The 12,500-nt window shown below is 36.5% G+C and overlaps 1 protein-coding gene across 1 annotated transcript in view; it reads left to right on the top strand.

Moving 5' to 3' along the window:
• The window catches only part of LOC136843109 (uncharacterized), a 453,879-nt gene that overhangs the window by 144,626 nt on the left and 296,753 nt on the right, over positions 1–12,500 (top strand). The window lies entirely within an intron of this gene.

The raw sequence follows: 12,500 nt of genomic DNA, 5'->3' as shown, positions 1-12,500 counted from the left end.
TTTGATTTCAGCGCGGCCAGTTAGAATTAGTTATTCATCAGTTGGCCTAAGCAGTGAATCATTTACTTAGAAGTCGTTGAATATGGTTGGTGGCAGCCATGGTGAAGGAGGGCATGGGGTAGCAGCCTCATCTCAAAAATATTTGCTGAGAAATATAAAGCAAATACGTTCGTGAGTTTCCTCGTCTATGGCAGGAAGGTGTTTTGCATATATATATATATATATATATATATATATATATATATATATATATATATATATATATATATATATATATATATATATATATATATGATTATTATCACTTTTGTACGTGATTCATTTATCACACATTACCACAGGTGAAAACCGGGCCAAACCGGGAAAGCACTGGAAAAAAGAATTAAACAACATAAGAAATGTGTGAGATATGCACAAGGGAACAGTGGTATATTTGTACATGTTAGTGAGAACAATCATGCTATCAACTGGGAAGGGGCAAAAAGGATTGTATATTCTAATAATGCACTGGAAAGGAACATCATTGAATCTAGCTTCATAAAAGAAAGTTACAACCATAATATGAATATCAGTCAAGGGATGTATAAACTTGATCCTTTAATATCAAAAGAAATTTGTAAATTGTTTAAACTTTAAGGTAGGCAGTAGAGATATATGAAAATAGGATTATCATATTTGTAAACACAGTACGAGGGTAGTAATGTTAATGAGTTTCCAAACCCGCCTCCATGACACCTGTCAGGTGTGGATCTGAGGTGGGTATGGTCTGTTTATCAGCAATGTCCCCTGAGAGTCTATTGTGATTTTTAGCCAAATGAGTTTTAAAGGCCACTCCTACCTCGACACCGGCCTGAGTGGGGATATGGAGCCTCTAACGGTTGTGTATGTTCGTCAGTACTGTTCTTGTAGTATATATATTTGTGACTTCTCACACTCTGTATCAGTCCTTCGTCAATGGCTTGGAAATAAAGTCGAAATCGGTCAGGACCTACACCCTGTTTCTTATTTTTCACCTGTGTAATGTGATATATATATATATATATATATATATATATATATATATATATATATATATATATATATATATATATATATATATACATATACATATATTTATTTATTACAGTACAACGAGTATTATGAGATTAGGAAAGCTTTTGTGTTAACATAGTATGCGATATTTTCGGTGGATGAAGAATTTCTCTGTACGACACCTCGTTTTTGATACCTGTGGCGGTGGACGATGAGTTCTCTTTGTTACCTGTGGGTGGCTTAAAAGTGTGATCGGCTTCAGTATTGATCAAACGTTTCTTATAAGACGGAACACAACATGTTCCTCTTCCTTCCGTTCTCCCCTCCGCACAGAATATCAGCACGTCCGCACACATACGTACATCGACATAAGTACACAGTTTTACGATCTCAGAATAACCCGTGTATCATAATATTTCAAGGCTATGATTCGTCGTCCGTCAGAGACGTTGATGGAAGGTATAATGTTACAGCGTTTAAATCTGAGGTTGGTGTGTCATTTATTCTCCCGGAAAAATTTAGTCTCAGCATAAACTCTGTCATCCTCATGTTTTTTATATACTTTTAGAAAGTCTAATATTCTCGTTGAATTCTTATATTTGACTGTTGTTTGAGTTATGTGTTATTTCCCTTGACACAAATGTGGAAAATCATAAAAAACAGAGACATTTTTACCACAAAAAATTCATTAGAGGTATATTCAGCAATTTGATTTTAGACTTTGCAATTAATTCCAGAACACAACCAGCACCTACTCTGCAATCTTTTGTCGTGTCCGTCAAATGTTAATTATGAGCGTGAGGAAGACTTCCCTTGGAAATTCAGAACCATCTATAATGTAATTGTGTCGTATCTTTTATGAGATTGCTAAACTGTGCTGTACTAATCGCTGAAGAAAACGAGAGGAAAAATTATGGAGTGTATGTATGATTTTCTAATGCACGTGACTGAGAACGTGGCTCAACGTGAGAGTTGATTTCGATGAAGGTAACCGTGAACGATGCATTTGAGATGCTGTAATGGAGCAATGAGAGTTCGGAATTCTACTACGGAACTTCGGAACTGAACACCTTTTCGCCTTTAAAAATGTAAAACGTGGTGTCTGATATTTACATTTTTTTACAGTATGTGGTAAGGATGAGTGAGGAGGCAGTGAATAGGGCTTGGATAGAACCTATTAGGGTTAGAAGGTCGAGAGGGCGGGAAAGGATTAGATAGCGTGATAAAGTGACGGAGGATTTGGTAAAGGAAGGTTTAGCAGAGGAAGATGTTCTGACAGAGATGGTTGGAGAAGACTCTTCAAGGCAACCGACTCCTTAGCTTAGGGATAGCGGTGGTGATGAAGAAAACAATATAAAGATAATAAAACAATATAAAGATAATAAAACAATAGAAAGATAATCTAGCATTACTGCCTTTCTTTGGTATGCAGCTGTTGTAGGTCTTATGGCTATCAACTCACATTTGGAACAATGAGGACAATTGGTATAAAACATGAATCGACAGTAATTTATTTTCGATAAAACTTTAATCTCAAGAAACTATGATATCCGTAACTACTTTTTAGCCGATTCATTGCTTCACAGAATTATATTTCCATTCTAAGGAGGAAATGTTGGTTGTTTATCTTCTCACGATAATAAATCTTGGTGTCGTTCCTCTTCCTGTGGGAAGAGATAATGACTTAGCTCATTCGAAAATAATGGCAGTCACTATTTCCATACCTTGGAAAAATGGAAGGCTTTTCCAATCATTCTCTCTCTCTCTCTCTCTCTCTCTCTCTCTCTCTCTCTCTCTCTCTCTCTCTCCTCAGATCTCAAGTCTGTCTGCCATTACAGCTTCCCATCTCCCAAAGCGATTTCTGGAAGGGAGCCAAAGGAGAGGAACTTTTGTTTGGTCTTTTTTGTTGTGAACATTTTAGATATCACTTGGGGGTAGGTGTCTCGGGTAGGGGACTTATTTGTAGCCTCATTTTGTAAGGAAATGGAGAGACACCGGTTTAAGTGCTCTCGGCTTCTTTCTTGGAATAAACTCCTTGTGGTTTTGATGGTTAGGAGCGTATGACATTCTTGAATGTATATCTGGTGGGTATTGATTATTTGTGTACTGTCATTCAGCAGTCAGGTTTAATTTTATTGTGTAAAGGTGGAAGGGTTCCAAATCGAAAGTAAAGAAGGAATGCGCCTACATTTTTCTTTCCTCTTTCGCTTCCAGAAAAAAATGTCCATAGTTTACAGTTAAAGATTATTCTTTGATCACAATCATAGTCTTGTCTTCATTTCGTTTCACATGAATGATCAAGTCTTTACAGTTGTCAGTGCTTGTCCAGTGTCTCGATAGAAAAAGCTTCTCAGGATATATAAAAAAAAAATCACGTTTTATGAAAGTTTGCTGCTTTTCCCCTCAAGAAATACTGACGCAGTTCATCATGTGTGGCGGCCCATTCTTCCTCTGCTCACCGCGCACGACATAACACATTCAAATAGTTATATGAGTCATTTCGGCTAGCCTGATATAACCCAAGGCTGTTACATACTCGTGTTAAAACAGTAGTTAGTCACATATTTTTGAAAACAGGTATTATAAATAAATCGATGGTTTCATCGATTACTGATTCTGATTACGCAACCTCAGCTTATTCAGCACCACCTCAAACCTTTTCAGATTCAGGGTTGGCTCCGGACCTTTCTAGTTCTCTTACCGGCGAAATCCACGACAGTGTGACGCATTACAACTTCTGGATGGAAGATTGGAGAATTCAATGTTTTGCGATAAATATTTGGACTTCCTTTCGTTCTCAAATTTTTTTTCCCGATTCCTCCGAGCAACGGCGTGGCGTTATTGACAGCTAACTTTCAAAGTTCAGCGTTTGAAAGAGATTGGCTTTTTTTTTACTAAGATCCTTTAATATGTTCCTAACGTAAAATTTAGACATCAAATTAAACACATATGATTTCTGTATTAAAATTATTAATTTAGATCTATTATTAGTTATATTTTATATTAAAGTTCATATGACATAAGGAAGATCAGTTTATTTTTCGTAGTCCGTAACATTGCCTCTATTGCTAACAAATAACTTTCCGGGCAGCAGCATGAGGGATAAAAGGAAAGGAACCACAAATGGTGGTCGTTGGTTCAAATCCACTTTATGTGATGTTGGTTACTATTAATTAGAGCATGTTTTCTAAATCACCTGTCTTTTCCATTGGGTCGTCTGTTTACTCCTTCAAGAAATGGTTGTTTATGCTTAAAATCGTCAGTTTACAATCAGTCATAATGCAAATATCTTGAGTTACAAGGATTTCACTTTACAGCAAAAGGTGTTATGTATGAGCTTTATAACATTTATGGATTACATACACGTTCTATTTTATATTTTATATTTACATCAGCAGGCGCGCACACACACACACACACACACACACACACACACACACACACACACACACACACACACACACACACACACACACATATACATATATATATATTTATATATATATATATATATATATATATATATATATATATATATATATATATATACACATACGTTGGGACGTACACACGTACACGCACATGTGTTTACATATCTGCATGTAAAATTCTATTTTTTGACAATACAGCAAATGAGCCGTTCGTATTAACTTTTTTTTTCACTCTGTTTGCTTCCTCTTCTCCAACATCACACCCCGCCCCCCGTGAAAGTTTGTTAGTGAAGTGAATGGCTGCCGCTGAAGAACGAGTGTACACTATGGACAACAATAAAACTTTTTGCTTGCTCATATACAACATTATCTGCAATGCGTTTAAACTAGCAAGTTGAATGTCTTGTTTGTTCATAAAAAAATAGCCTATATTGGTAAGCTGTTTGCGGTGTGTAGTACTGGACAGTGGAATATTTTGGTATTTATCTTTTTTTTTACATTTCTGTCTCTCCATCCTTCATCAGTTTTGTAGCGGAATAATCATCACAGCCAAATTTAGCGCAGGAACTAATGTTGCGTCTAATAAGGGTAACTTACTACACTTTCGAGCTCAAAATGAAGAGAGAAACTGCAGATGGTTATTCCTCAACTGACTGACATTCAGTGTGATACATATTCGGTCCGTGCGAGGTTTGGACCCTGGGGTTCATATGAGGAGGAAGGGGCCGGCAATCAAGAGAAGATACACAAGTGGTTCCAGGTAACTCTGGCGTGACTATTACAAGAGGAATAACCCCCTCGGACGAATATGAAGGAGAATGGAACCTCTCCCCACAGAACGTGATTACAACAAGGGATGCAGGTAAATAGGAGCATTCCTGTAAGGTAGATGACTTCAAATGCAACATCGTGAAAGTTTTTTTTTTACTTGAAAATGAACTTGATGAAAGGCGCAGATTATTCGTTCTAGTCAGAAACAGGGCTGAAGTAAAGTAACATCAGTGTTTTGAGAAAATATAAAAAGGTTTGATTTTACCGATATGTGAAGAAAAAACAGTATCGGGTCATCTATTTGGAGGACTTTCCTGTCAATCATACGTTTTACATCTAATTTTAATTACTGTATTTGATATTTAATGCTCGTTCTTAATGGGAAAGAAAGTAATTGTTGTGTGTTTACCTTTTCGTGACGTGTGTGGGGCGGGGGGCTGGGGGGGGGGGGTTGTGTCATTAGGTAATGATATTCCTTCCCAGTGCTATTGGTGGGCTATATGATTGATCCCTGCCACTTTATCAACCTCTATTTCCACAGAGGTACAGAGATGCCTATAGTGATGTCCTATGAAATGTTAGCTAAAAGAAGTAAACAGTATAAAGATCACGATTTTTCTTCTTATTTTGTCTTCGGTCTGATGCATAGCTATCATATAATACCAAGTCTGGCGGTACTCATTAAGAATTATTTTCATCCATTATCGACTCTGGCATGAAGTATTTCTAAAAAGATGAAATTCGCGAATATATTTAGAAAATTTTACCCAAAAATTAGATTTGGAAGAAATTAACCCCAGTATCAAATTTAAGCTCCATATATAAAAGTAAACATCGAAAAAGATCGAGAAGGATTCTGCGAAAAGTTACGGAACTCCTGTGGCTGTCTCTTGAGAGTCAAATATATGAGACACATAAACTTACAAAAAGGAGCATGTTAGGAAGCAATGAATAACCCAGTAAGCTTTACCCAAGTTGTATTCACAATACTGAAGTCAGAAAATCAAATGTTTTGTTGATCTCTTTCGGGAAAGATAAACAGGGGTGTGGTATTGCATATTATGACATTTGTAGAAGTTCATTCATCAATTTCGAAGTTTAACGTCGATAACTGCGAAATATCAATGAATTTACTTTAAATTTTTATTCAGAATAGAATGCTGATATGAGATGAAAAGAGTAAAAACAAAAGAAAAAATTACAGATAGAGACGTCTCTATGTGTTTGTGTATATATACATTTATATATATATATATATATATATATATATATATATATATATATATATATATATATATATATATATATATATATATATATATATATATATATATATATATATATATATATATACATATACAGTTTGCATCTCACTTATGATTATATTTTTACATTGCCACCGTAATCAAAATGCAAACCAGCGTTCGGAAATTGACTCGGACTTCGATTCACAAAATGAAATACGATAATGCTTTCGTGTATAACTTCGTGTTAATTATATCATTTGTAAATAATGTGTTATTCAAGTGCTGTTGACTTGAATTAAATTTTATTATATAGATTCATAAAAAACCACCTTATCCCATACCGTTCCTTTTTTCTCTCAGTATCCCTTCGGGTCTTTCAACTGGCCCTGGCCTGCCTGTGCCTCCCATTTAAGAATTACTGAGCTAATCCGTCTGATAGCTATAATCTTTCTTTCCCCCATTTAATTCTTATATAATGTAAACTGTTGTTTAGCTCAGCCTTTTATAAGTATGGAAGTTTATAAAACTTTTGGAATGGTAAACGGTAAACTGCAATATCGTGCTCTACATCTTTTTGTCCAACTTCGCCCTAGTTTTATAAACACTTCGTTCTCGGAGCTTATTTCCCTTGAAAAGTAATTACTCTAAACTTGTCTTAGAGAGACAGCGTAGTTCATATTACTAAATCTACATCTACTACGGGTTTTTTGCACTTATAGTAAGCTCCTTAAGTCCATCGCTGATAAACAATTTATATTAAGCATACTTGGGCTGTCTGATATTTCTCTCCAATTTAGGATTTTTTTTCTCCATTGCCGAAAGGATTACATTGAAGGTATCCAATATATACCTCTCTGCCCTTACCTCTCCTCTAGATCCTCTCTCCCATTGCCGTGAGGTGGCTTCCTTGGCTCTTTTTCTATAGTTAAGGGATAATCTACCTTACTATCCAGCTTCCTCTTAGCAGTCGGCAAGTCACCAAATCTTACATTCATGTTGTTGAAATATACAGTGCACAGATTGCTCTGTCGTGTTACTGCTACTTTCCTGCGCCTTCCATGCACTAGGATCCTCCTCACGTGTTCTCTTTCCCTGGTGGTTAAAGCTTCCTTCGTGGGTTTGCGCAACCCTTTTATTGACTGCGCTCCTCTTTCTTCTTTTTCTGTCGACCTGGATTAGCGTCAGCGGCCATGATAACTGTGACGCCAAATAGATTCCAACCCAGTCTAATTAGGCCTGGACGAGGTAAGGTCACGGTTTAGACATCCCATTAGACCTCCTGTGGTTCTTTATTTACAGGCTGCATTGTGTTATTACTGTAGAAGCATTGTTTTTAAAACTTGAAAAGACTTTTTATGACCCTTACGATTATGTTTTCCAAAAGGAAAGGTTGACTTACATGGAGGCTACGTTTCAGGCTGAAGTAAAAAAATAAATCCTTTTAAGTTTTATCCTTTATTAGTAAGATAAGTATTGCATAAAGCAAGGACAGTTGGTTTTTTAAAAAATTGATGAGTGTCTCTTGCTTTTAACAAAACAATTGACAAAATTAACTCCCGATAAAGTCTCCCAGAAAAAATTCTGAACTCTCAATATCCCCTGGAATTAAATGGTTATGCATAGACTTATGCACAGCTTAAAAAAATCTTAAAATTGAGAGATCCTCTTATTCATTATAACTGCTTCTCATTTCCGGTGGTATAAGTAGTACTATGCTTCGTGTAGTCTTTCTTTTACTTAAGCTATATTACTATCTCTGCCTTTCTGGCATACACGACGTTTGCCCTGTCCAGTAAATCCTGGATAATGGTTAATAGTAATGAGTCTGACTTCCTTTAGGCGAATGTGACGTAAGGTTTCCATGTCTGTTACTTCCTGAATAGATTCTGAAAAGTTCCGAGCTATCTCTCCTCGAGATTCTTCAGGCTCAACCTTTGTCGTAGGATTTACATGCTGATATTGCCTAAAAAGTGCAACAACGGGCAATTTCAAAATGTGTGAAGGCTGTTCCAAAGGTACTTTTTTAAAAGTAACCGTTTTCTATATAAAGAAGGCATTCTGTCACATACGTCAATCCCATCTACATATAGCTTACCGATTTCTCTCAAACATTTGTACATTTAAGTCACATTTCTGTAATGGACTAATACCATAGTAGCTACGTGCAACAGGGACACTATTACTGTCAGTCCATCCTGTACAGACGACCGTTCCATCTGAACTACGATCGATTGACCCACTTTCTTTTTTGGCCATTTCTTTCCTTCTCTGCAGCGCCAGGAGACTTCCCTCTACGTCTTTTGCGAACTGTTCCAAATGCGCGAACATACTGATATGCTAACTTCTGGCAGGAAGTTAAGAAATAAAAGAAAATATACCATGCTCGTCTTCATTTACCACCAACTGCGACATGCTCATGACAACATGAGACCCAAGAGGTTATCAAAAAATAGCTTTTCTAATCTTCTTTTTCATATTATATTTCAAGTTATAAAGATATTCATTTGCACATCACAGCATCGATGTTTTATGACAAAGCCTCACAGGCTTTTCCTCTTTTTTGCGAGCTGTTTTTCACTGTGTTATCAGCGGTAGGGACTCATGGCTTCATCAATACTGGAAAATTCGTGGAATGTGTCAATACCCTGACACCTCTTTCTGAGCATTTCGCGTGCAGGCAAAATTTTGGCAACGTTTGTTGAGCTAAATTATTGTTATTAGCAACATACAAATACCCCTTGATAGAAAAGGACCTAAATTTTCTGGAAAAAGAAAGTGAAAAAAATCGAAAAGTTATTAGTAATATACTTATAAAAAAGGAAGAATTATTCTCTACTAAAGTCGGGGTCATTGATCATTGCAGATATGATGCCAAATAACTTAAAAGGATCCATTCATTCATCTCTAAAGGTGGGCAGTAATAACTCTATATCCGTCAAATGAGAATAAAAATATTCAAAACGTTTTACACATATCTACACAGTTGACTAGTAAATACGCTAAGATTCTCAACAAGGAAGGTCTGCACAGAGATAAACTGTTTTGTTACAAGGCAACAGCCCCGTTTAATGAAACCATAAGAACCGTATTGTAAAGAATTTTTTTCTAGCCAGTGACATAAAACAATCACATGTGTATTTATCCGCAAGAAAGAAGGGCGTAAATTGATAAGTAGCATCACTACAAAAACAAATTCTGATAGATAGATTTCTTGCCAAAAATTCTAAAAGATCTGTCCAAAAACGTATCATAAGCCTTTAACTTCATCGCCAGTCACTGAAATAATAAATCTATTACAATAACAGGCTCTCTATTCCTAATTTGATTTTTAGCATGCAAGCTTTGTCTAATCTTGGCATGAGAAGCATGTGTAATTGTTCTTTCAAAATGAGTCTCACTTATTTTTTCTGTACCCTATAAACTTCAACAACATTGTGAGTAATACGAAGGGCTTTTCTACATTCCAATCAATCTCTCATGATGCAAACACACACTTTGTGAACTGGACTCCTGGGTTAGAAAACCCAGTTCTTCAACGTTCATAAAGCGCTCAATTCCTCACCCTCTAAGCCTTTCGTCTCCGTCCGTGATCTGCAATTAAAACCTAATTAACTAAACACGAAATAACTTCACTGGCTTTGTTCCCAATCAAGGAGACAAGAGAAGCTAATTAACCCATTCATCTGTCTCTCCTTTGTTCGCTCATTGAATTCACTTCAGTCTATTTCACTTCTCTTTTCTTGGAGGGAGTTGTGCGCTTGGCGCCTCTTTATTGGGACTTGCGTTTAGTAACAGCTGACGGCGACGCTCCGGATACTTGATGTCTTCTTATAGAATCAAAATTCTTAAATTGATGAGTCTTCTTTTCCATGTTTTCACTTCCGAAAATATTCGTTTCGTATGAAAAGACTTTTGCGAAGTGTGTAATCAGTCCAAAATATACAGCCTCTATGTAATATTCAAGTTTTTCTCTGTAAAAATTGAGAAAGGAATAGATAGATAGATAGATAGATAGATGGACAGAGAGAGAGAGAGAGAGAGAGAGAGAGAGAGAGAGAGAGAGAGAGAGAGAGAGAAAGGCAGATAAACCTTCTGCAGGACAAAAATTGAAGTTGCGAATCTGTGTTAATTGGTAAGAAACTACTTTACAATTTTTTCCCATTTCTTAGTAGTTAAATGCTCAGTGTACGATATCAACCACAGATACTGATGAGGTCTGAAGAACTAAAATAGAAGTGTTGTTGCTAAATGGATATCATAACTGCTAATCAAGAATGGCCTTTTACTATCCGTTTATTTTAACAGAATTATTTTGATAAAACAATGGATAAGATAGTCTGGACCCTGAGGGCACCAGATAAGAGCGTCTTTTATAATATTCGGTTGCAAGGACGGACGGATTTTCTTTCTTGAAGGGGTTTTGTCTGAAAGGACGTGGTATTTTTATCGCAATTTTTTTTATTACTCTCAGCGTTTGATACTTTCTTAAAAATAGCGTCCGTACCTAGAAATAGCTTGCTGTCCATTTTATAATATATTTTGTTTAGCACTAGAGATAAAGCATTAAAATGTTAACCTGTTCAAGACTTCCAGGATTTGTAATATGTAAGCAGATCAATCTCTGATGAAATGCAAAAGGCCATTTCGACGAATGTTTTATATTGCTGGCGATTCTTGCCAGTTTACAAAGTAAGCTATGTGATAGTCATAGGTAAAAATTGAGGTACTTTGAAAACTAGCTTTGGTTTCAATTTTTCGTTTCCCAAAATACACGTATATGGTACAAAAGTGGTATGAAAGAATTTTGGATAAAAGTTATAAGACCTCAGTTTAATACCTTTGATCTAGGACATTATGTAATCCTTCAGTTGCTTAGACAAGAAAGAATGATTAGTTGATATTATGCTTTTTAAGGTAATGTAGGCCTGCATGAATTTGTGCAAGTTGAGATAGATCATTTTCCCTTTCGTCGGTAGAATACGGAGTAGAAGGAAGTGCAAAGGTAGTGGACATGGGTAGAAGAATTTTACTTGAGCCCAATAACGCAGGTAGCTAGCCTGTTACCTCCGCATTTCCATTTCAGATTGAAAATGATGTTTTAAACGACCACAAAGTTACCACAAAAGCATAAGTGAGCGTTGACACCAGAATGACTGCGCATTATTCAGCAGTTACCAGGATTTCGGTTTCTTAAGACTTATAATGAAGAGAAGTAGCATCTGAGAACAATGATGACGCTTCTTTGAGGAAGGCTTTGTAGGGGACCAACAAGCCTAAGGAGAGTATCTTCCAAGGTAGTGACACCGGTTTTCATGATCATCACCGGGAAGATGACATAACAATTGTGGTATTTATGCTATAGAGAAAAGAAAATGTGATGATGCGGTAAGCGACATTCAGCGAGCTGGCACAATACTATACTTGATTTCTTCGTATATTTTTAGAGACCTTCCTATCGCCTCCCGCTGTGCCTATTAGACAGGTCACTTTTTGTTTACATGCGATTGTTCAGTTTTTTTTAGAATAACTTTTTATTGTAGGTGCTAACTGTTTCAAACCAGAGATGATTTTTAAGCGTAGGAGGCAGATTGAGTAATTATTAAAAAATAAAAAAGGGATTGACAAGTAATGATGTTGATAGGAGGGGCAATTGGCGCTGCTGTTTGGAATGAAGAACGTACAACACAACAGGCGAATTGGTGGTAACAAAACTTAGTCGAGAGAGGGAAATGGACAATCTATATGTTATGGAAGTATGAAGTAGAAGCAAATCAATATTGAGCCATTGCTATTGGATGAAGCAAGGCTGAAAACAGGGAGTCAGGGATACTTATCACTGGAGGAGCTTAGGGTGTGGGCGGGAGTGGTCAATAGCCGGTAAAGCGGAGGTGGAGGCGTTGCTAAGAGGACATATTGCATATCAGTGACTGACTGAGAGGGAGCACGAAGTGAGAATGCAGGACTAGAACAAATATTTATGGGTGAAATAACTTAGAAGACAATATTTATATCGGTGACA

The sequence above is a fragment of the Macrobrachium rosenbergii genome, chromosome 11 (assembly GCF_040412425.1).
Source record: "Macrobrachium rosenbergii isolate ZJJX-2024 chromosome 11, ASM4041242v1, whole genome shotgun sequence".
In the NCBI taxonomy this organism is placed as follows: domain Eukaryota; kingdom Metazoa; phylum Arthropoda; class Malacostraca; order Decapoda; family Palaemonidae; genus Macrobrachium; species Macrobrachium rosenbergii.
This window is presented reverse-complemented; position numbering and strand designations above follow the sequence as displayed.